The following is a 23,729-nucleotide window of genomic DNA, read 5'->3' on the forward strand; positions in this document are numbered from 1 at the left end:
GAGGATGTAAGGAGCAGGAACTGCTCACTCGAGTTTAGGGTCCTACAAAGTGGAAGCTTCTTGGCTTTCCTGATCCTCTGGTAAAATTAAAGTGATTTGGTGACACTGATGGATGGCAGGCACTGTAAGGATTGGATTGGCAGGGGGGGTTCCACCTGCCTTGCAGGCACCCGAGATTTCTTCATTTGGAATCGGATGTCTTTAAGCAGTTCTGCTGCACTTTGAAGTTTGGGAGGACGATCAGTTTGTCTTGGAAAAAAAGAACTTTCCTTTAGAGGTGAAAATGAAAGTGACCTCCCAAAGAGGAAGGAACAAAAAAGAATCTACCAATTTTGCTAATAATGGAAAGTCCTCGAGGGGCAGGATCTCCCTGTATTCTCCAATTTGCATGAATGGCTGAGTCTGGGGCTGAGAATTCTCTCCACTAATGAAGCAGGTGACGTGCTAATCAAGGCCATGCAAATAACAGCTCCCAAAGCTCAGCCGTGCCGCCGCAGCCCCGAGACCGCCACAATGGCAAATTCAAACCCTCCTCCTCTTTTCCTTTTTTTTTTTTTTTTTTTTTTTTTTCCAGCAAATTGGCAGAGGGCAGGACAAAGGAGCTGGGATTGCAGCCCTGGTGCTCACGGCGGGGCCTCGCGCCGGGGCGTGTGATGGATCCCTCCTTGCATAATGGGGCCTTGATTGATACCGTGTCGGGAAAGTCATAATATAGCTCCCCATAACAATGCAACTTGTCTCCCGGAATGGGAAATGCTCCTACACACATACTTAATAGATTTTTTTTTATTTTTTTAAATTGCCCATTGTATTTCTGAACAAGAGAAACTTACTTGGAGTGCTTTCCCTTCTCCCGACACCCGAAGCTGTGGCCGTGTGTGTTCTCTGTGTTCCCGCGGACCCGCCTGACATTTTTCCAGGCAGCCCTATGGTTGCCCCAAGCGAGGTGGGAAAGGGATGCCAGTGAAGTGTGCTCATGCCAAAACCATCCCCAAGCCCAGACACAAAGAGGCAGTAAGCCTCCTGATGACTGATTTGGGTGGCTCTTTGTTTTAACTGGGGATTACCTGGTTCTGAGCCAGCGTGACCAGGTTCTCACACGCCGTGATGGGAGCTGGGTCCTGAGCTGGGACACTTCCCTGGCTCTGAGCAGTCCAGAGGGTCCCCTGCACACTGAGTGTGGGGTTTGGACTTCTACACACAGACAGACCCCTGTGTGAGTCTTTGAACTCGATTCTACTTGGAGTAGAATCAGTACAAATGCTCCTCCTATGTGAAACTGGCATTTAACTGGGACACGAGGAATAACTTTGGGTACAAATGCAGTGCTTCCACATCCAATTTTTTATTTACTACCTTTCCAACCTTCTTCCAGACTAAACATGCTAATGAGATGAATGTCAAAACCACCCACAAGTAAACTGAGTTGTCCCATCCAGCAGGCTAATGTTGATTTGTTTTTAGTAACTAGCAAGGATGCTGGAAAACCCCTATGAAGATTTCATTTTTAACAAAAAGTACCAAAAACTCCACCAGTTTTGCATCACAAAGTAGTGGTTAAAGTAAAGATTTGAGTGGAGCAGCATGTCTGTGGTTTTTGTGGGTGGATGCATCTCGGAATGACTATCAATCTGTCAGAGGGGAGATCTGCATGTCATCTCTGCAGATGACAAGCAAAATCTGCAGTGACAAATATCCTTCCAGTACTCGGCTGCATTTTCAGCCTCATACCCTTCCTGCCACCCATAATAGTCAAGTTTTGTCAGCACATATGTCTGAAACCACTTTTTTTTTTTTTTTTTTTTAACTTTTTAAACCAAGACACACTGAGGAAGGAAAGACAAATATGGAGCAGTGCTCTAAAGATGCAATCAAACCCCAGTGCCAAGGTGCTTAGTCATATAGAAATTCAGCTCTGCTGTGCACCCGGGAGATGCCACACTGAACATTTGTATCAGCCCAGCCCAGCCTGCTCCTGGCATGCTCTCATCAGCCTGTCTGATGCTTCTCTCTGCTATGTGCCTGGTGGGATGCTTGGAAATGAAATTATGTAAGGCTGGAAGGGAAAAAAAAAATGCAAGGGAAAAAAAAAAAAAAAAAAAAACCTCTTGGCCAAATCAAAGCAACTGTAAGGGAGCTTGAATAGGGCTGGGGTGGGAATTGCACCTTGAAAAGTTTGCTGAAAGGGCACAGAAAATGCTGATTGACTGAGGCTTTTGCTGCTGGTAGGAAAATAAGTGCACAAACTCAACAGAGCTGTTGCTGGGTGTGCTGAGGCTGTAGGGATGGAGCATGCCACACAGTCCCCTGGCAGCTGGAGCTGCTTTTTCCTGTGGTCTCCATGGGAAAAATGGCAGGGGTTTGTCCCAGTGCCACGCGGGGAAAAGGGCAGAAATGTCAGAAAGAATCACGTGAGGGGAAAACCACCCTGTGCCCAGCCAAAGCCATGATCCTCAGGTGCTTTTATGTCCCTGTACAACCAGGCTGGATAAATTGCCTGAAGGTTGGTGCTTCCCCAGGAGCACCATGGAGCAGGAACAGCCAGACCCATGTCAAGCCAGGTTTTCCATCAAGAAGGGCAATCATCCTTCAGATCCTTCTCTTGGCTTCCTCACCCACTAGTCCTCCTCAGCTGGCTGTCCTCACCCTGGCACTCAGGCCTTTTTTTTCCCCCTTTTTCTCTGTTGTCTCATTTCAGGAGTGACTCTGCAGCTCTTGCTTGCCCGGAGCCCTTCCACTGCCTGGAAATGGTACCTGGTCCTGAGGGAAAGGGAAGCAGCAAAGCCTCTTCCTGGGGCTTACTGAGGCACTGGGTTTGTTTTCACTTTCCTTTTCCTAGCGCTAAGTAAACACACAGAACATCAACACAGAACATCAAATCTGAAGGCAGCAAAGAGTGGAGCTGTGTATCTGTTCCATGTGTTTCAATATGACTCTTAAAATAGTGGAGATGTTGTGATTTCCAATTTGCTTGTGTCCAGAATATGTTTTTATGCAGCAGCGATGGAAACACAATCTGTTAAGTCTGTAAGAAACTTTTACTTAGGAGTGATGGGGGCAAACATCATGTACAATTAAACTGCAGAAAGAAAATTATATCCCCTCAGTGTCAGCACACTTGAAAGCAGTTAAAGATTGCAGCTTGTGTCTATTTACCCACCACGGGAGTTTTCACATCAATCACAGGGTGATTATTCATAATTATCATGATTATTCATAAGCCAAGGAAGTATCAGAACCAAGGAGCACAACTACCTGCAGGATCCAGATCACAGAGTATCTCCCTGTGGTTCCCATGCCCAACCCTGTAACTGGTGGGTAAACTGCCCCCCACTTTCAAGAAGAACATTTCCCCATGATTCTGCATCTGGTGTGAACCTTTGTGATGTGTCCCAATGACTCAACTGCCTTCTCTGCTAAATGCTTAAATTACTTCTTGCCTGTGGTTTGAATTTTTGCATTCCAGGTACAAAAAGGTGACCCCAATGCTTAGGAGACTTTTGCAGAGAGCCAGCTGGGTTGTGGCCACTTAGATCTGGAGCTGACACGAGGATTAAGCTATCTACACCCAACGTGCAGATCTTTAGAAATCCAGACTCACCCTGTGAAGAGCCTCCCAGACCTACAGCTGCCCTGACTCTGGAAAAAGGCAGGACTAGAGCTACAGAAAACCCCAAGCTGGCAAGGCTAGAGAGGTGGGATGAGGCATCTGCAGGGAAATGCTGCTGCTGGACTCATCCTGAACGTGCTCCCAGACATCCTACTTGGCTGCATCCAGGAGCCTTTCTCCTGAAGGTACATGTTTGGGGCTGGCAACAACAGCTTGCTCTTTTTTCTTTTCTTCTTTTTTTTTTTTTTTTTTCTTTTCTAAAATTAGGAAGTGGGAGGAATAGAAGGAAATGGTGGCCTCCAAAACCTGCTCCATGTAAATGTTGGGAAGAGAGATGGAAATGCAGGTTCCTCGCTGTGCCTTTGATGTCAGTGCCATCACAGCCACTCCTAAGCTTCCTCATGGTCTCGTGAAGGTTTTCTGCAGGGAGCCAAAGGCACTGGCAGTGGTGCAGAGGGATGGATGGCCCTGAAGGTGGGGGATCTACCTTGCACCACCCCAAACAGAACAATCCATTTTCTAAGGGAATGCCCCATCACTAACTAGTCCTCAGTGCTACTGGTGAGAACTTGCCACTGGGACTTTCCCCTGGCTGTGCCCTGAAAGGCAGATAGCAGATGCTGCCATGTTTCTGAAGCAAAAGGGAGGATTACCTGCCTGTAAAACACCTCCAGTGCTACCCCCTAACCTCTCTCCCAGCTTCTCTCTTTGGGAGAACAGGGTTATCTCAGCCTATGCCAGCCCCAGATTTTATACGGTGGAAAAATAAGCAGGCAGAGCATTAAGTTTTCCTGAAACAAAAAAAAAAAAAAAAAAAAAAAAAAGCAGAGGTGGTGCATGGAATCATGCAGGAGCAAGCTGGGCAGACAGAATGAATCAGAGGGCCCAGTGACAACATGGAGGAGGAAAGCCCTTCTGGCAGCCAGCCCGGCTGAGGCAGAGCTCCTATTGCGTGCATTCCCGCAGCATCCTGCCCACCCGGCCTGACAAAGCCTTTCAGTCAATAATGAATAACAGTGGGAAGCTGGCGACCAACGTCCCTCATCTGGTGGCTCAGCCAGCTCATCTGGGGGTGACTCTGGAGCACGCGATGGGAAAGCGAATCCCTGAATCCCTCTCCAGTTCCCAGCTCCTGCGGGGCAGCCCCCGACTCCGCTCTGTCGTGCAGGGGTAGGGACTCTGCACCCTGAATAACCAGGTCTGAACAGATGAGAAATTTAAGGTTGCCACCTGCAGAAAGGGAAAAGCACCTGGTTTCAGTGCTAAAAGCCCCGGAGTGCTGTTGTCAGGGCTGAGGGCAGGAGGGAGCAGAGCACAGGCACCTTCTCTGGCTCCAGGTGAAATTCCGCCGCCTCTCCCCGCTGAGCTGGTTGTGCTCTGCACAGCTGCTGAGCTGGCTCTTAACCTTCCTACATCATGTTTATGGTAACCATGGGATGACTGATGTCTGTGAATTATTGTACTTGCATTGCATCCAACCTCTACTACACCTTTATTTTTTTTTTATTTTTTTTTTTTAGAGGGGATTAATTTTTTAACTCAGAAATGAAGTAGAACTGATACAGAGCATAAACCCATTAGTCCTGCCTCAATTAATACATGGCAATCTTTTAATATACATGCTGATAAGCTTGCATGAACCTTCTGGGATGGGTTATGAAAGGAGAGAGCCTTTTTTTGCTCTACCAAGAGCTGGGGGCTGTCAGTGCTGCTGGGCTGTGTCCCCCCCTCCCCAGCAGCAGTGACCGTAAAGGTTAAGCCTGCCACAGACTATTGTACCCAGTGGCACTGCTTGGCTGGGCTTTGCAGTCTAATTGCCACTGACCCCGTGACAATGAGGTAATGTCTCTGACTCCTGGGTCAGATAAATACTGCTCGTTTTATAACCACCAGACATGTTACTGAAAAACAGATAGGAAACAACCCAAAGTCCCATGATGGGTAGAATATAAACTCTACTACAGCTGTTACTCCCATCCTTCGTGTGAATGCTATGGGGTTGCTTGGTTTTTTTCTCCTAACACCCACTTAGAGAAAGAGCTCTTGGCCAGCCTCTGGCCCGGGGATGCTTCTCCTCCAGCTTCAGGTGCACACACCAAAGCTGAGGGGAAAAGCTGGGAAACCTCCAGGGAACCATGGATGCCACCGGTGAGAAGCAACGTGGCTGAAGGTAATTTTTTAGACAGGTTATTTTTTGGTGCCTGAGCCACCAGACCAACCAGGACAGGAATTCAAGCCGAGATCTGTGCCAGGGACTGACAAGCAACAACCTTCAGACAGGTTCAAGGAGTGCAGGGCATCTCCAGACACCACGAGTTCACTGCTGGCAGCAAGGAGCTGCAGGTTGTAGTCCTGCTGGTGTGGCCACGGTTTCAGCCCAAAGTCCTCGTTCCCACCTCCCTCCCTCTGCTCCATTTTAGCTCCCTCACGACCAGGGAGGGACTCACGACTTCTACTTTGAAGATAAATGCCCAAGTGACGCCAGAATGGCTGTGAGGACTTTGTCCCCCTCCTGAGAGCAGGAGCAGCACCAGTGGGACACCAGCACTGATGGAGCCACGCAGGGTGCTGATAACCCTGGCTCCAAATCCACCCCTGTCCTGCCAAACCCTTCAGCTGATCCAGGAGAGACAGGCAGGGGGAAGTGCAGGAAAAGCTACAAGCTGTTTTCCTGGACCAGCAAAGCAGCAATTCCCACCCCCCCCTGAGCCACAAACACCCTCCAGCCCCCCGTCTGCATCCTCAGAGCTGGGAAAAACAGGGGGAAGATAAATCCAGCTGGGGAAGGGCACAATCTGTGCATGGGTTTAGTCTTAAACCTGAACCTCTGAAGTATAAACCCAAAATGTTTAGAGAACATAACCCGGAACGACACAAAAGTAGTCTCTTTTTCATGGATACATTCTTATTTTACATAAACCCAGAGTTTCTAGGTGGGTTTGCTACTACTCAGGTTTTTTTCCATCTACTCTACTGTCCCTTTGGTTTTGAGAAGCTGGGGACTTTTTTTTTAAGCTCTTGAAAGATGCTGAGAGGAAAAATATTTTTGCTGGTTTTCACCCGATATTTGCAATAATTTTGGCTTTTAAGTATTTAATTTAAATTGTTAATCTAAAAGTGTTTATCTTATCTTGATATACTCCCCCCTAACTGTCCCCTGTGACATTCCACACAAAATTCAAAACCTGCAGGATGATTTTTTTTTTTTTCCTTTCCCTCAATGTTAGTTTTCAGGTCCCATTTTAAAATCATTTTTTTTCCCCATTCTGGCCATGAGTTGGCAGTGTTAATTTGAACTGGTCTTGGCAGTTTGCATCCAAGCTGCACAAAAGCTATTTAACATAAACCAGTCCAGAATTTTGTAGACTTTCTTTGACCTTCTCCTCCATTCCTGTATCACCAATTTCTTTTCCACACACCTTGTGGTGGGAAGGGAGATTCCTGGCGTGGGATGTTACAGACTTTGCTACCTTTCTCCACAGAATCACCTCTCTACACCAGCACTTTGGTATTTGGATTTGCTGTTTAATTGAATTATCAAAAAAGTCTCCAGCCCCCTCAAACCCAAGGTTTAATCCATGGTGGTTACTTCAAAGGGGAAAGGCAGTGACTATTTCTCCAAAACCCCTTGACATCCCGGCCATGTGAAAACACAGCAGACAATCTTTTCCCTCCTGGCTTGGCACAACCTCTATGTTTGACTTTAAAAATGACTGTGCTGGGTTTTTTTGTTCATTTGTTTCTTGTTAACGCTCATCGCCTTTTCCCTTGTTACTGGAACAAATATATTTGTACTACATCACAAACTGTTTTAAAGGGAGAGAATGCCAAAAACACAGCTTTTGCTGTGCACCCTCAGTGCTACAGGAGGTTTACGTAAGGTGTCAGATATATTAAGCGTATTTTATTTAAAAGATGGAAAAAATGTTGCTTTTCTGTTGGCTTTTTTTCTTCTTCTTCTTTTTGTGCAGGATTGTATTGGGGAAATACAATACCTGCTGCTGATTAGAAGGCACTGAACAAAAAACCCTGCAAGGAAGCAAGACATTGATCGAGCAATGGTGCTAAATTGCCATTTTCTGCTGACTCAAGCCAATCCATCAGCTGGGGCAGATGAACCACTTGGTGACCAGCCTAGATTGCCACTAATGGACAGTGGCACATGTTGCAGCCACAAATCCTCCACGAGGTTCCAAATATATAAGCCTTACCACAACGTAAGTCTGGAAAAAAAAAACCAAACACACCACCTGTGCAAGCCCAAGTCAAGTGGATCCCTCAGGCTCCCAAGTAAATCCAGTTCTGCACTGATAAGCTGCAAGATAACAGTCTGAGAAGCATCTTTCATGAACAAGTTAAAAACTTGTGAGTAGAATATCAGCTACGTGAAAAAAGCAGGAATATTAGTTTCTGCACAGTGAAGTTCTAACTGAATTTTTCTTTAATTTTTTTTTTTTTTATTATTAGTGTGAAAAGGAAAGCCTCATGTAATTACAGGGCTAACACTGGAGCATTATGCAAGCTCACGCTCAGGCCTCTGGGAAAGAAGAAGGTCTCATATTCTCCTCTTTTTACCGAGCTCTCTGGGGAAGGCGCTGAGCGAAAGGTGAGCTCAACATTTCCGAACCCAGCGGTACCGGCAGAACCCAGCGGTACCGGCAGAACCCAGCGGTGCCGGAGCTCCGCGCATCCCGCACCTCCCCGGGTGCTGCCTGTGGATCCCGGGGGGCTGTGGCGGGGCTGGGATGTGACATTTCCACCCCCGGCGGGGCCGTTCCGTGCTGGAACGAACCCCTGAAGTTCTGAAGGTGCTTTTCTGTTCTGGGATGAGGAAAAGTTCGGCTGAGCCTGCGGCGCGTTCAGGGAAGGGGCTGGAAGGCAGGGTGAAGCCGTGGCTACCTCGTTATTGGTTTATTTTGTTTTTAAATTATTATTTTATTTCTCCCCCTTTCAGACACCCCCCACCACCACCACCCTGCTTCCCAAGGGTCAGCCGGAATCCGTTTGCCATTCTTCACCACATCCTGGCACCAAAATGTTGTTTCACAAGCAGCTCGCCCACTGCTCCCTGGCACAGCCGCGTCCCCCCCCCCCCATCTCCCCGGCTGCTTTAGGGTGGGCTCTGGGGGCATTTCCCCCGCTTTCTTTTCCCTTCCCCCGTGCAGCATCTCTGCCCGCCGGGCCCCAGCACCCCCCCAGCAGCTGTCCCGGGGCGGAGGAAGGTGCTGGAAACCCCCTCGGCGGTGGCTGCCAGGCGGCCCCGGGGGCGGGGAGCGGCAGGAAGGCCGGCGGACACGGGCAGGCCGCGGCCCTACCCGCGGGGGAGGCCCTGGCTGCCGGCCCGCCCGCCCTGGCCGCCCGCCCGGCCCCGTGTGCCTCACCCCAGATGCGGGTCGGGGACAGGAGGCGGTGCCTCCCCGCTTCTCCCCGCCGGCCCCCCCTTTCAAACCCCGCCGGGGCTCGGCAGCCGCGGGGGCGGCCCCGCTCACGTTCCCCTCCGCATGGCCCCGGCCCGGGCCCGCCCCGTCCCGCCCCACACACGCGGCCCGGCACGCCGGGGGAGCCCGGGCCCGGCCCCGCCGGCCTCCGTGAGCGTCTGGGGCTTCCAGAAGGGTGTAAAATCCTCCGGTTATTTATTAATGCCTGGGGCTGAGCCCGCCGTCCCGCTGCCCGCTCAGGGGAGATCTGAGCGCTCTGTACAGCTCCTGCCCAGCCTGGAGAAAGCTCCGGGGGGATCCCCAGAGCACTTTCCAGCGCCTGAAAAGGCTCCAGGAAAGCCGGGGAGGGACTTGGGACAAAGGCATGCAGTGACAGCGTGAAGGGGAACAGTTTTAAGTGGAAAGAGGGGAGATTTAGAGATCTGAGGGAGAAATTCTTTGGGGTGAGGGTGCTGAGCCTCTCAGGTTGCCCCCAGAAGCTGAGGCTGCCCCATCCCTGGCAGTGGTGAAGGTTGGATGGGGCTTGGAGCACCCTGGGCTGTGGGAGGTGTCCCTGACCATGCAGGGGTTGGAACTAAATGAGTTTTAAGGTTCTTCCAACCCAAACCAGTCTGGGATTCTGGGATTCTATGAACTACCTGGAAGGAGGTTGTAGCAAGAACGGGGTTGGTCTCTTCTCCTGAGTAATGAGTGCTAGAACGAGAGGAAATGGTCTCAAGTTGTGCCAGGGGAGGTTTAGATTCGATATTGGAAGAAAATTCTTCACTGAAAGGATTGCCAGGCACTGGAACACGCTGGTTGGATCACTGTCCTTGGAAGGATTTAAGATTTGTAGATGTGGTGCTGAGGGACTCGGTTTAGCACCGGAATCATCTGAGTTATGTTGATGGTTGGGCTGTGTGATCTTAAAAGGTCTTTTCCAACCAGAATGATTCTGTGTGATTCCTACATGGGTGGAAATTACTCACCTCACCACCAGCCCCCTCTGCTTTTTACAGCAATGTGTGAATTTTGTACCTGGAGGGATGGTGGACATTTCAGGCCTGGCAATGTTCCAGCTGATCCTGGCTTCATTTTTTCCACCTGTGTCCCAGAGCTGGCACGGCAAAGCCTGACACCCAGGCACAAAACACTCCTGAAAGACCATTTCTGTAGTTGCAAACATCGAGGACTGAAAAGCTGGCCGTGCAAAGTTAATGTGGCTTATCTTCAGGCATGAATTAGAAGCCTAATTAGATATTCATCTCCTGCTTTTTGCACAGGAGCCCGGGCTCATCGGGTGAGCGCAGCGGATGGTGGTTGCTTAATGATCAAGCACTTGGCATTCTGCTCTTCCTTTGTGATTCTGTGTGTGGCCTGTGGCCTCAGAAGCCCCCTGAGCATCAAACCCAGGTCTGGGACAGCAAGAATTGTGCTCTCCTGAGCTTTTGTGTGGCTGCCCCTGCCCTGGGAGCTGGCAGCAAGTGATGGAGCGGGTGGGCAGTGCTGCTGTGCCATGGGGCCTGTCTGAAGGAGGCCTTGCCAGGAGGTTTCATGGATGGTTGTAGAGGGTGAGGAGCAGGGGGGCTTGGAAGGCTTGGGGACCACTGAAAGGGAACTGCCAGACATGGGGTGTGGGGACATCAGGAGTCTGTCCTTCTCACTGTTCCTCTGCCTTCCCCAGTCACAGCTGCTTCTGCTGACATCCTTGCCTGGCCACTCCCAAACTCCTTTCCAGCCCTACCACTCCCTCCCAGTTTCTGAAAAATGAGTTTGTGGAAAAACAAATGGGAGTTTGTTGAACACAAGTCTGGGTGTTGCCCTCCTCAAACGGGGCAGCTTCCACCTGCAAAGGTCACGAAGAACACAAGGAGGTTGGACATGTCCTGTCTTCAATCCCAGTGCCTGATCCCAAGCCCAGGCTATCTGCAGCTGCAGAGGAGATCCCACTGGGCCTCACAGAGGTGAAATCTTTGGGGAAGTTGTTTGGGAGCATCTAGCAAACCTGCACAAGCTGCAGCTTCTCAGAAGCTTATCAGTTGTCCACAGGTTGATTTCTTCATCATTAAGATGGCACAGATCACCCTGCCCTCCACTGTCAGGCGTTGGTGACATTAGACCTATTCACAAAAACATTTTTTGGGTTATTTTAGCATGGATAAAAGATCCCTGCCCTCCTTGCTTCCTTCTTTAGAAGAACCAGTGAAGCTTTTCAAAGCTGTAATCCAGGGGTTTTATGGTGGAAAATGCTGGACAACCTTTGTGCTAGGTGTACCAGCCCTTCCTGGAATATTAATGGCAGCAATAAGAGCAGGGTGGCACGCTGAAGATGTGTGCAGGTTATTGAGATAAATGTCTGGAAGGAAAGTTCAGGCACGGTGCTTTCTGTGACCTAAGAAATCTTCTTGACAGGCAGCATCCAAGGAGCAATGCAGGCAGCGTGGCAGCGAGGTCAGAGTCCATGGAGAAGGCTCCTGCCAGGAGGGCAATGCTGACGTGACCACTGCTGGTGTCCCCGTGCTCTCCAGGCAGCTCTGAGCTGGGACCAGGCCAATGTCACAGCCTTTGGGCATGAGCATGTTCACCTGAGAGAGGAAAGGAAGGACAGAGGCAGAACGAGCACTCAGCTTGGTGAAATTTGCAGTCAGTCCCTGTGGTGCTGCGGGAGCCAAACTCAGGCAAGTTGTAGTCTAAGTCTGCAAAAAATGAGGTGTCCTTAGTCCCATGGTTCACTCATCAGGAAACAAAAGAAGTGTTTAATAAGAAAGATGGAGCATTTGTTTAAAGCTGTGAGGGCCTACATTCCACTGAAAATTGTCTTTGGGTAACCCCACTCCAAGTTACTACAGAGTTACTACAGGTCAGCCCCTTGGTTGACCTGGAGGTCCTCCAGACAGATCTGCAAATATGTTGGAGAGTGATGGAGGTGATAAATCTTTATACAACCACGTGTTTCCATATACTAAGCCACAGGTACCTCTTCTCTGTGCCCAGCTCTGGTTGATGTTCTTGCCTGGGGAAAGTTGTGCCCTTCCAAAGGCTGTCTTGTAGCAACTATCACAGGTTTCATTTAAATCTATGTGCCCTTTCTTACAAGTGTGGCTTTCCTAACAAAATGAATCTGACAGACAAGTGGCATGCCAGTTAAGTGCAGTTAAGCAGTGCTCAGCTTTATCAGAATTTCTTGGTAAAGCTGCAGAATATTTTACGAAGCTTGTTTTGTGGTAATGAAATCATTGATAGTTTCCTTGCAGAGTGCTGTGGAAATCCTTCCTTTGCTTCCTTGCTTCACAACTTCTCAGTGTGAAGGAGTTCATTTGGACCCTCTTGGTTATTTACAATTACTTTATGAGCCCCTTGCCCCTGGGACCTCTGTGTGGTGGTGCCTCTTGAAGAACCTCCCTGGTGGGTCAGATAAAATATACATCAAAGCCCATCAAAATGCAGCTGTTAGTAAGGCAGTGAGAAAGCAGTCATGATCTAAGGCAAAGCATCCATCTTGCTTCACCTGTGGAGTCTGGAAGTGTTGTAGCCCCATGCTGGCACTGTCTGCAGCTCTGTTGGGAACTTGTGGGAGATGTTGTTATTCCACAGGGATGTTTTCTTTGATTTCTGTATGGCTGGTATTTTCTGCTCCTTGGGAACAGGGATGGAGACCTCACCTCAGCCCTGTCTGTCCATCTGCAGAGCTCTGTGTGTTGATGAGCTTCTACAGGGGCTCTAAACAATCTATTTTTATGGCATGATTTCCACTGAAAGGAAATATTTGCTAGAAATACAGTAATATAATGTATATTAATATAATGTATATTAATTTGGAGGTGTTTTTGAGGAGACAGGTAACCCATAAGGCATTGTGCCATCATCTCTGCAGTTGAGAAATGGGAGTAATTGGTAAAATAAAGCATAGTCCCCTCCTCTGGTAAAAGTTCTATGAAGTGAGCTGTGAACTAATGGAATGAACCCAGAGGAGGGTGACAAACAAGACCAAAAACTGGCTGATGTGATCCATAGGTGATGGATTCATCAGGGGGCACAGCACAGAGATGGCTGCCAGCACAAAACTGCTGCTGGAATGGTCAGATCAATATTGACCTGTGATGAAAAAGGGAAGGGAGAGTGAGAGAGCCTTCCTGTGAAAGCAAGCACAGGCACCCGAGAGAGGAGCAGGCAGCTGGGTGGGTTGGGTTGTTTTTCACACAGAGAAAATGTCAACTAGCAAGATTCATAAAAGATTGTAAAATCAAAGAGCCAAAGAGTGGAAGGGCTGTGGTAAATATTAATAAACAAAGACACGCATGCTTTTAAAACCCAGATTAAATTAAAGGCTGTCAGCAAGGTCCTGAAGGAAGTCAGTAAAAGATTTAAATGGCTTGAGGTCAGGTCTTGAAGTGAGGGCTTTGGAGACAGCTCCAAGCTGTGGTGGGAGCTGGTGGTGGCTCAGGGCTCCTGCAGCTCCTCAGCTGCTCTGAGGAGGGGACAGTGGTAGCTGGGTGGGTGGGATGCTGATGACACTGCCAGGAGGACACCCCGAGGAGTGAATCTCCCTGCAAGGGACAACGTGGGAGCAAGAAGAGGCACAAGAGGAGTTGGTGAGCTCAGGAACAGCTCCAAGGAGGGCCCTGGGTGGAGGGGTCAGCTCACAGTGCCCATCAACAGCAGCCCCTTCAGCCCAGCTCTGTAAAGGAAGGTTTTGTCAGTTCCATTTCTGAACTTTGCCCTCTCTCTCCATAATTCAGTGTTTGCATGGTAGCCCTTCTCACTTGCCTTCACCTCAGCATTTATCTAGCAGCAGGCGATGATTATCTTGGGGCAGCTCCCTGTGCCTTTGACATCCCTTAATTAAACTCTGACATTTGCTATGTAAGGGAGAGAAAAATACTGGAGGGAAAAAAACCCACATTGCACGCTCATTAGACCACTGTATGCATGAGGCTTTGGGTGCCACGTAGGAGAGTGGCACAGAGGATATTTTTAATGAGCTTCAGTAAAGGTGCCCTTGCTTTTAGTTTCTCCCCTAGTTGTTTGAGCTGTGATCTTGATTTCTTCAAGAGAAACCTGACTGCCCCTTTAGGTACAGCTGACAAACCTGAACAGTTTTCCTTTGGCCAGTTTCTAAAGAAGTTCCCACTGGAAAATAGTTCCAGGGAAAGTTTCAGGGAGCAACTTTTTTAGGATCTGGCCTGATGGCTGTCCTCACATGGGCTCCACACAGAGAGGGAAGCATGCACAAGGGATACGTAACACAGCTCTGGGGCAGATGAAGTCAAACACTGCATGGATGGATGTGTTTCATGCTTAGCTGTCACGTGCAGTGGTGAGGAAAGGTTTAGAAATACACAGAGGAATGTTGTAATGCTGCACAAAGCCAGCTCGTGGCTTGGGACTTCTTGGCCAGTTCCCCCTCCTTTGTGTCTCCAGTAAGACTGGAAGCCTCGTGGGAGGGCATTTCTGCTGTTATCACTTCAGAGTAATGACTTGGTTCAGAGTTAGCACTGGGCCTGCCTTGGAAGACTGTTGAATTCTATTTTTCTGATATTAATCTTTCAGTGTTTTTTGTATCAGTAAAGCAATCAAACAAGATGTAAAATAATTTTAAAGCTGCTTTTAACTTCATCTTGGCGTTTCGCTGCTTGGTGCAACCAGAAGCAGAGGCACCTGAAATCATTGCAAGGCTATGGCATGGCTGGAGCAAATAAGGTTTTTGTTCAGGATAAATCAAGTCTAGAGGGTTTTCAGTTGCCAGCCATGGAATTGTGGTTGCTAGTAATGAAGCCTACTGGAACTAGACAGAGCTCACCCCTTGAAGAGCCCCCTCTTCAGAGGGAGCCCAGGCACTTACTTGGAGGATGCTTTAAGTTAATTCTGCATTCACTGGAGCCTTAGATTTGAGGTTGGGGTTAGCTGGCATCAAGACAATCCTGAACAATAATCTGTAGTGTAAGAACAGCCACACCGTGGCTGTGAACCTTCCTCTCCCCAGCAAGAGCACAGGATAAAACCTGCTGGGACCTCCTTGGTACCCTGCCATGAGCTCCCTTCTCGGTGGCTTTTCATCTTCCCTGCCATGAATATTCACAGCAGTTCTCTCTGCAATGTTGAAAGCTGCTGTGCTAAAATACCTCCAGATATTCCTCCTCGAGTTGTAGCAGCCCTCACCCAGCCTCACCGAGCTGGGGTTTGCAGTGAGGCTGCCCAGGCAGCCCCTGGTGTGGCAATAAGGATGTGCCTTCCCTCAGCCCATCCACATGTAGGACACTTGAGCAACCACATACGCCAGTGATTTGCTGCCATTATTGAACTAGGCTGAATTTAATCAACAGCCATGGAGAGGACACTGTTTACAGAGCTTCACCTTCCAGTTCTGGGTGTTTGGAGGTGGCAGGCAGGAGGAAACAGCATCCTGGGCTGGGGGGCTGCCCTAGGGAGAGGTTTGCAAAAAGCAGGGGGGAACCAAATTAACCCTGAAGCTTCAGATATTCCCCAGGATGAAGTCCCAGCATAGTGAAAGTTGGTTGCAGTTTGCCATTTGGTGTGTGTCTGCAGCTCATGAATCATAATTCCATGGAAAACTCATTTTTATTGGCCTGAGTGCCATAAAGGGGCAGGTCTGCTGCTGAGTGAGGGTAACATCCTGCTCACCAGGTGCAGAGCTAACCTTTAGAGATGCTGTGAAAGCAATTCTGTTGTCTTCTGGAGGTTTATTTGCTCTCTTTTTTTTTTTTTTTTTTTTCTCTCTTTAGAGCTGTCTGCAGATTACTCCAACTAAATTACTCAGGGAATAAATCACTGCCCCGTGAGAAGCACCTAATCAAACAGATAAGTCTTGCATTTCACCCTTGTCTCCCTCACTCCCACACATGACTTTGCATGTGAATCTTTAAGACCTGTATGCCCTATATTTTTTCACTCTAATGCTGCAATTAATCACATTACATAACCAGCCTACTGCTGTTTCTAATTAAATTTTTCCAAAAGAAGGGGGGGGGGGGGGGGAGGGAAGAGGGAGGACGAGGTGAGGTGGGGAGAGTTGGGAAGGAAAAAGGAGCCCTGCATTTAAATACGGTGGAGGGTCTGTCTTGAAATGACAATGCCAGGAAGCAGCGAGGGAAGGAGGCTCCTCCAGCCTCCCCGCACCCCCGTGTGCGCCGGGAGCTGCTGCGGGTCTGGGCTTATGCAACATCCCACGCCGGGCTCTGACTCACAGGCACTTACCTCACCGGGGACAGCCTAAAAATAGGGTTTCATTCTTAACTCTGCACAGCCGGGCTCTGCCTCTCTTCCAAGAAGACCCTTGACGGGATTAAAATAGAGCGAGCTCCGCGCTTTCTTTCCTGCCGGAGCTGTCTGCGCTGCAGCCCGGCGCTGGGGAGTTCGCTGGAGGGTTGGGGCGGCAAAGGAGAGGGCTGGAGGTTTGCCGAGGCAGAGAAAATACCCTCCTCTTGCTCCCCTTGCTTCCCAGCTGATCCCAGCCCGGGTGCCGGGAGGAGGAATCGGGCAGCGGGGAGGAGGACGGACACCGGGAAGCGCCGTGCAGCAGCTCCCGCAGCTTTGGGCAGGGATGCGGGGCTGGAAGGATGTGCGGTCATCCCGGGGCTGGGGGAGGAGGTGGCTGGTCCCAGAGCACCGGTTCCTGTGGGAACAAAGCTCCCTTAAAACCCTCTTTGCAGCCACAGCTCAGAGGCGAGTGCTGGCCCCTGCACACCCCTCTCCTCACCCAGCCCTCCTTCCCCCGTCACCACCTTGTGTCCTCTGGGACTTGTCCTTGTTTCCAGCAAAAGCATCAGGAGGCCCCGGGGTGATCCTGTGTTGGGGACATGGGGTGGCAGTGGCCAAGCAGCACCAGGTGGGCACAGGAGCTCTGGTTTTGTCTTAAAACCAAGCAACTTTCTAGCTGCCACAGTGGCTGCAGGTGGGTTGAAAATGCAGACTGGGCTCTCAAAAGTCTGAGCAAGTAAACTTCCAGATGAATTAGAAAACTTAAAAAAAAAAAAAAAAAAAATGTAGCCACTGATACATCACTCGTTTTCTGTCTGGCCTGAAGAACAAGTGCTGAAGCTTTGGGTCAGTGTAATTGGTACAGGGCTGCTTCCCCTCCTCTCTCAGCTTGTGAACCTTTGGCTAAGTCATTTGGAGAGGGTCTCAAGATGGTTTTCCCTACAAATTCTAACTTAAGCAATTTGAGAGAGGAAAAAAATGGTATGCAAAACACCATACTTGTTTTGCTTCCTTCTGCCTTTTTGGAAACATCTCTTTCTAGGTTGACTTCTTTTTCCTGGGATTTCGGCCTTGGCCCATCTTCAAAATGGGAGTGGGGATGAACACAGTGAACTGGAGGCTCTCTTGCAGGAGTGTTCACCCAGGGTGCTTGCTGGCCCTATTTAGCCAGCTGGACTCTGGAGGGTTACCATAATGATACCATTTCTTAAACATAAATCCTGTGCTTAAGGAGATCCGTGACCAGCCATTGATTCCAGAGCTAACCTTACAGCCTATTTGTAAGGAATTTTAATTGGATTATAATAAACATATTTGCTCTCTGAAAGCCACATAAAGACTTGTCTTCCTTAACTTTCTGCTTCTCCCTGAGGGCACTAGCAGGGCGAGGTGCTTCTGCCCTGGTTATTTTGCCTCAGGCTTTCTGTCCTTGCAGCCTGGGGACTGGGGGGACCATCAGCATCATGCACTTCCCTTTATTTTTGCATCCCAGGAGCAGGAGGGCTGCCCTTCCCGACCTGAGGAGGTGGCAGTGGGATGTTGGTGTGGTCAGGACTGACAAGACAGATGCCACCAAGACCAGAGGGGATGGTGGCAGCACAGCATAAACCCTGTCACTTCATTGCCAGGTGCATCTGAGCTCTGCTCTGCAGAGGAATTCAGTGAGGGTTTTGGCAAGGGAGGTGGCAGGAGGCTTTGATGCCATGTGGATGTCTGAGGTGTTTCCCTGGTTGCTGCAAAATTGAAATCACCTGTTTGATGTGATTGAGAAAGAATGCAAATGGCCTTGCAGGAAACCCCAGGGAAGAGGAAGGAGACACTGGTGAACTGTGAGAAAGAGAAAATGATAACAAAAGGGAGGAAGCAATCAGAGGGAGAGAGGAACTATTTAAGGCAACAGGTGCCCTAAAAAAAAAATAAACACAAAATTAAAGTAGGACCAGGATAAGGGGCAGCAACAAGAAAAGAAGAAAAAAGTTTTCACATGCAGGGAACAAAGCTCCTAGGCCAGAGGTCAGATGGAAGGAGGAAAATGAAAAGATATAAGCTGATTTATGAAAGCTAGAGAAAGGCAGTCTGCTGTAGCCTGCATGTCTGCAGTACCTGTCCTACATCCTTTTAGCAGTGCAGGAAAGGGTGTAGCTGAAGGATACTGCTTTGGAAGTGCTGGAGCCTAATTACTACCTCCTGTTATTTGGGACAAGTGTTTTAAATTTGCATTCTGCCCTGAGAGGCATTACTCCCTCTAATAACTTCAAGGCTTGGTTTGGAGCCTGGAGAAGGAGATTTCCGAATAGCACAAAAGTAAGTCATGGGCCTTGGAGATGGGAGCAGAAGTTGTACAAGTGCATCAGGAGCCAGGTGCTTGCTTTTGTCATGTCTTTAAAGAAAATGTCAGTCTGGTGGCCAGAGGAGAAACCTCTCTTTGGCTGTGCTTGCCTGGCACAAGGAGCAGGGAGAGTCAAGAAAAAGTCTCCTTTGTGTCTGACTTTCCTACTCCCTTGCTGTGGGACAGATCCTGTGTTCTGTGCTGCTCTGGGTAATGTCACGTGAGACCAAACCAGCCCGAGTCCCCCAGGAGAATTGCTGTTTACATAAAGTGAAATGGCATCAGAGCATGAAATGGAATGGCATCAGGATGCTGCTCTGGGTTTAGGGTAGAGAGCAGCCAGGTGCTTTTGCCAGGTCTTGCTGTGATTTGTGCATGGGAAACTCAGAGTTTCCCAACTGGGCCATTAAATAAGCAAACTCAGAATAAATCCAGTGTAGGCAGTAAACTTCTCAAGCTGGAGAGCCCAGAGAAATCGTTGCATTGCTGGGGGGGGTTCTGTGCTGTAATTGTAGGGCAAGGGAGGGAGTTGGAAGGTAATGCAAGGAGGGGGGAAAAAAAAAAAAAAAAAAGCTGATGCAAGACAGAAAAGGAGGAGGGAGAAAAAAGCCAGGAAACTTTTGCATATTTTTATTATCCTTAGTGCAACTGGTCCAAGTTCTATAGGGGCAACCCAAAGGGACGTGGTTAGGTAGGGACCTGCACGTGGCATCCTTAGTGTTTGGTTTCTTTGCAGTTTTTTGGCTTTTTGGCAGTTACCCAGCACCGTGCTGGGGGATGCAGGCACTCAGGGAGCTCTCTGGAGGGGGCTGGGGGCAGCTCAGCTGTGTCCCCTGCCCCAGTGGTGCTGTGTCCCTTGAAAGGAGGGACAAGCACACCACTGGAGCTTTGCAGCCCCTCGGGGACCTCAGCCATGGGTGCTGGTGCTGAAGCCCTCCCGTGGGGTTAGGAGGTTGTACACACACACATGGGCAGCCCTCAGAGGTCTGTGTGGGCAAACCCCAGCAGGGAGGGAAGGCAGAGCAGCTGCCAAGTGGTTCATGTGCTGATGGGGTTGGTGTCTGGCTCTCCCCCACCCTGCTCCAAGGTCTGTGCTGGAGGGTTTGGGGGGTTGTCAGCTGATGGCTGTGTTGCCTGTGGTCTGGTTGAGCAACGTGATCTTAGCTCCTGGCCTGCTCAGAGAGTTTGCAGGCACTGCTGTGAGAAGGGGCCATGTTATAAGCACTGATGGGGGGTGCTTATAACTACAAACTCCCCAAAGAAATAGCAGCCAGTTCCCCCAAACTCTTGTGCATGACCTGAAGGGAGCAAGAACCTTGGGAGTACAGCACAGGAGTAAAGTTCATGTCTGGCACCAACGTGGTTTGCTCACCCTGCTGCTCACACGTGAGGCTCCTGAGTTTGTTCTGCTGTGAGAGGAACAAAGCAGGTCACAGACTCACAGAATCCCAGAATCATTTGGGTTGGAAAGGACCTCTGGGATTATCAAGTCCAACCCTTGATCCACTCCCCCCGTGGTTCCCAGCCCATGGCACTGAGTGCCACATTCAGTCTCTTCTTAAAAACCTCCAGGGATGGAGAATCCACCCCCTCCCTGGGCAGCCCATTCCAATCCTGAGCACCCTCTCTGGAAAGAATTTTTTCCTAATATCTAACCAGGTCACCCTGGAGCAGGCTGTACTCAAAACAATTATTCCCAAGAAGTCTTCATTTCTGTAAAGCTAGGATGTGGATTTGCTCTGATGACATTCTGGGAGGGTGCTGCTATTTTTCTTACAGAGCAGTCCATTTTATTTTTTTTCCCCCTTTTACTGCTCACCTCTGTGAAGGTGCTTATCCACCCAGGAGCTGAGATATATCCATGGTGGTCATGATCTGCAGTAGTGTCACCTGGCAGGGGGGAGGACTCTTCTATCCCAGGATTCAGTGGACTGTACAAAATCCAGAAGTCTGATTGATTGGCTTTTTCACTTGAGGATTCATGTCGTGTCTGAGCTTGCAGACACAAGTCATTTGGATGTGGGGAAGAGCACTGCTGATTGGTACTGATATATCTAGGACTGGTGCTTGACTCTCAGCATGCTGCTGGATAGAGTCAGGAGAAGCACCCAAAGATGTTGCTGCCAGCAATTAAATACTGGAGTGTATGGTTAGTAGGAGGGATAAGAAAAAAAATCCTTTCACTGAGATTTGAGATGTTGAGATAACAATTGCAAGTCTTGGGAAATGTGAACCACCCCAACAGTCAATGATATTTTTCATATTCACAGACTTCTTCAGGGAAATGATTTTACCATCCTCATTTTGGACATTCACGTTTATATGGCAGTGGAAAGCTTCTTCAGGCAGGATATTATGTCTGTTTAATATCACATACTAAACGTAGAAACCTGAACTAGAAGCTCAAAAAGCCCCACAGAAGTGTTTCTCCATCTTTTCCAAATCCTCTGAAGGGTGAGTTGGAAGCTCTTGAGGGAGGAGCATGCTCCAAGATTGTAAACCAACTCCTGGAGTCTCCTGATGAGCCCACATTTCCAAGCCTTCACATCTTGAAGGGCAACTTCTCCCATTTCCCTGACTTTTGTCCCTGGAACGAGGAGGTTTGCAGTGCATGGAGTGACAGAGATGAGGCTCAGACTGCTGTGCAGCCACTTGCAAATACAGTTCTGGGGTGTGTGGGCATTTCTCTCCTGGCCCTGTTGCTGGGTGGATTTGGCAGCTCAGCTCTTGGAGCCTTGAGCGTTCTTGCCTGGTTTCACCTGGTTCCCTGGAGCTCCCTGGGGAACAGGGACTGTCTGGTGCTGGTTGCTAGCTCAGCCGTTGTGATTCAGCTCTTGATGCTATAGTTAAACCATAAATTTAACATCTTGCTTCACTGCTGCACTTTGATTAAAGAGAAATCCACCTAAAGGAAATGTCTCGTCAGAGCGGCGCGGTGGGACATCTTTAACTGGCAAAGGAAGAACTTGGGTGGTCCCAGCTCTGTGGTCTTGGAGACAGACTGGGGTTGAGGAGCTGGGTTTGAGCATCTGCCTGGGGGGGAGTTGTTTTGGGGCTTCTTGGGGAACTTGGTGTTACTGTCCTGAGAGTCGTCTGGTGAGGGTACCGAGCAGGAATCAGTCTGGATTTCTCTGGTGGCTTTCTAGCCAGAGTCTTCAAGCAAATATGTACTTTTGCATCATACCAGCTGTTGCCCTTTCTGCCAGTTTCTAACACTTGTGGTTGCTGGCTCAGCTTTCATACACACTGCCACCCAGTGTAAACAAATCCCACCCATGTTCTGTGTGTTGGATGAAAGCCCCGCGCGGCGTGTGAAGCGCTGGGAACTGTCGGGTGCCTGTGTGGTGGTGCCCAGGTGGAGGTTGGGGGAAGCTCCTGAGCTCCCACTGCACCTTCCCTGGCCACAAACTCTGACTGAGGCTTTAGCTGATGCATCACTGAAGGGCAATGCTAATGCACAGTCATCCATGTGTAAAATAAAGCTGTGAGATGGCATAAATAGTGTGTACCATAGCTAGGGTATTCCCTTCACTTTTCCTGGGAAGAGGTTGGTTTGGTCTTTGGGGTCTCAAAGCAGCTGGACTCTGCCTGCTGATGGCTTGCATTTGTGGCTGGTTGAGGGAACACTTGGTAATTAGGTCTCTGAGTAATCAATGCTCCAGAGAGAGTGTGTGGAGTGGAAAGTGTATGGGCCAGATCCTGGGCAGTGACCCAGGCAAGGTCAGGGTGGGGACAGAGGAGATGAGAGAGGAGTTCTGTTCTTCAGATCCCGGAACTGAGATGGAGAGCTGCAGGGAGGAGGAACTCTGTGTTGATCACTAATAGCTTCTGCCATCACTAAGAGGAGTAGTAATGTAGGAGCACTTTTTCCTAACCCCATTTGTGTCAGCTACTCATATTTTAATGCTACTCAGTATTTGCAAGCCTTTTTCCTTTTTACTCCAGTTATGCATTTTTCACTGTGTAAGGCCCTCAAGTGGGCTAAGAGGACAAAAGTGAAGATCTCCTGTGTTTTGATCTTGGTGCATTGTGATTGCTGTCTCTGCACGTGTCAAGCTGGCACTGCCAGAGGTTTAACTGACCTTTGTATGCCACATTTCAGGCATGGCAGCCAAAGCTTTCCTGTGACTGTCCCTCTCCTTCTATCCAGAGGGAATTTCCTGCATTTGGAAAGATTGTTCAGTCTCAGGAGCTGCAGCCAAGATAGTGAGACAGGCAGCAAAGGTCCCTGTGGCTGTCACAGTAATGAAGGAGCAAGAGGGACACTCGTTCCCTGGCAGCTGCCCTGAAGCATCCCTGTACCCATTCCCTTAGGGGGAAAAAAGGGGAGGGGGCTTATACCAAAGAGCAAATGGCCTTGAAAGGCAGTTAGTGCTGGAAAATGGGCCAAGCAAAAGGTTGTTATTGAGAGGGTGGAGCTGTCTGATCCCAGCCTCAGATGAGAAATATGAGTTGGGAGCAAACCAAAGCCAGGGAGAAAGTGAAAGGTCGGGGAGTAAATAGGAGACCAGAGAAAGCTAAAGACAGTTATGGGTACTGGTTTGCATAGTCAAAGGTGTTCTTTTGAGCCCTTTTGCATTTGACTTGGGGTTTTCATGCCTTTTGACTCTTCTGTGAGGTTCACACCCAATGTATCTCCAAAGCCCATTGCCAGGAGGAAGTTTTGTTAAAGCTGTGGTTCATGCAAAAGAAGGATCTGTTTACCATAAGTCTGACCCATCCAGACTACCTAACCAACAAGATGTGCATCCTAGCTGATGTCAGCCTCCAGGGGCACATCTTGAGTTCATCTGAGATTTCCCAACGATTTGAACAATTCTGCTCAGAAAACCTGATAGCCAAGCACTGCCTGGTGACCATTAAGAGCCCCCCAGAGTCCCCCCCCATCCCTTGCCTTCTGTCACGTGCACGCCTGAAGTGAAAAGACCTGAAAAAGCAAGGAAGAGGCTTTTTACATAAATCATGTGGACTTCGGTTCTGTTGTGATCTCTCCCCTGGTCTGACAGCAGTTAGCTGTAGCTGGTTGGTCTGCACTGTTAAATGTCAGCATGACTCAACTGGTGTTGGGATCTGCTGGGTCAGGAGGGGATGGGTTCATGCCCGGGGCAGGAGGCTGCTGCAGTCATGTCCTGAGGAGAAGATGATCCACCCAGCT

At 49.2% G+C, this 23,729-nt stretch overlaps 3 long non-coding RNA genes across 4 annotated transcripts; 2 read left to right on the top strand and 1 right to left on the bottom strand.

Annotated features, from left to right (window-relative positions):
- Positions 1 to 5,466: 5,466 nt before the first annotated feature.
- Positions 5,467 to 10,422, top strand: LOC139801727 (uncharacterized). The gene is made up of 4 exons (XR_011728284.1): positions 5,467 to 5,780; positions 7,582 to 7,975; positions 8,108 to 8,216; positions 10,311 to 10,422. It is a non-coding gene; the product is annotated as an uncharacterized lncRNA (long non-coding RNA).
- LOC139801728 (uncharacterized) lies at positions 7,495 to 16,367 on the bottom strand. Of its 2 annotated transcripts, XR_011728286.1 has the most exons (3): positions 16,243 to 16,367; positions 8,106 to 11,612; positions 7,495 to 7,833 (listed from the first exon to the last, which is right to left on the bottom strand). It is a non-coding gene; the product is annotated as an uncharacterized lncRNA (long non-coding RNA). The 2 variants fall into 2 exon arrangements; XR_011728285.1 differs by lacking the exon at positions 7,495 to 7,833 and having other exon boundaries at positions 8,080 to 11,612.
- LOC139801729 (uncharacterized) lies at positions 16,301 to 17,582 on the top strand. Its single transcript, XR_011728287.1, has 2 exons — positions 16,301 to 16,439; positions 17,288 to 17,582. It is a non-coding gene; the product is annotated as an uncharacterized lncRNA (long non-coding RNA).
- Positions 17,583 to 23,729: the final 6,147 nt, after the last annotated feature.

The sequence above is a fragment of the Heliangelus exortis genome, chromosome 12 (genome assembly GCF_036169615.1).
Source record: "Heliangelus exortis chromosome 12, bHelExo1.hap1, whole genome shotgun sequence".
Lineage (NCBI taxonomy): Eukaryota > Metazoa > Chordata > Aves > Apodiformes > Trochilidae > Heliangelus > Heliangelus exortis.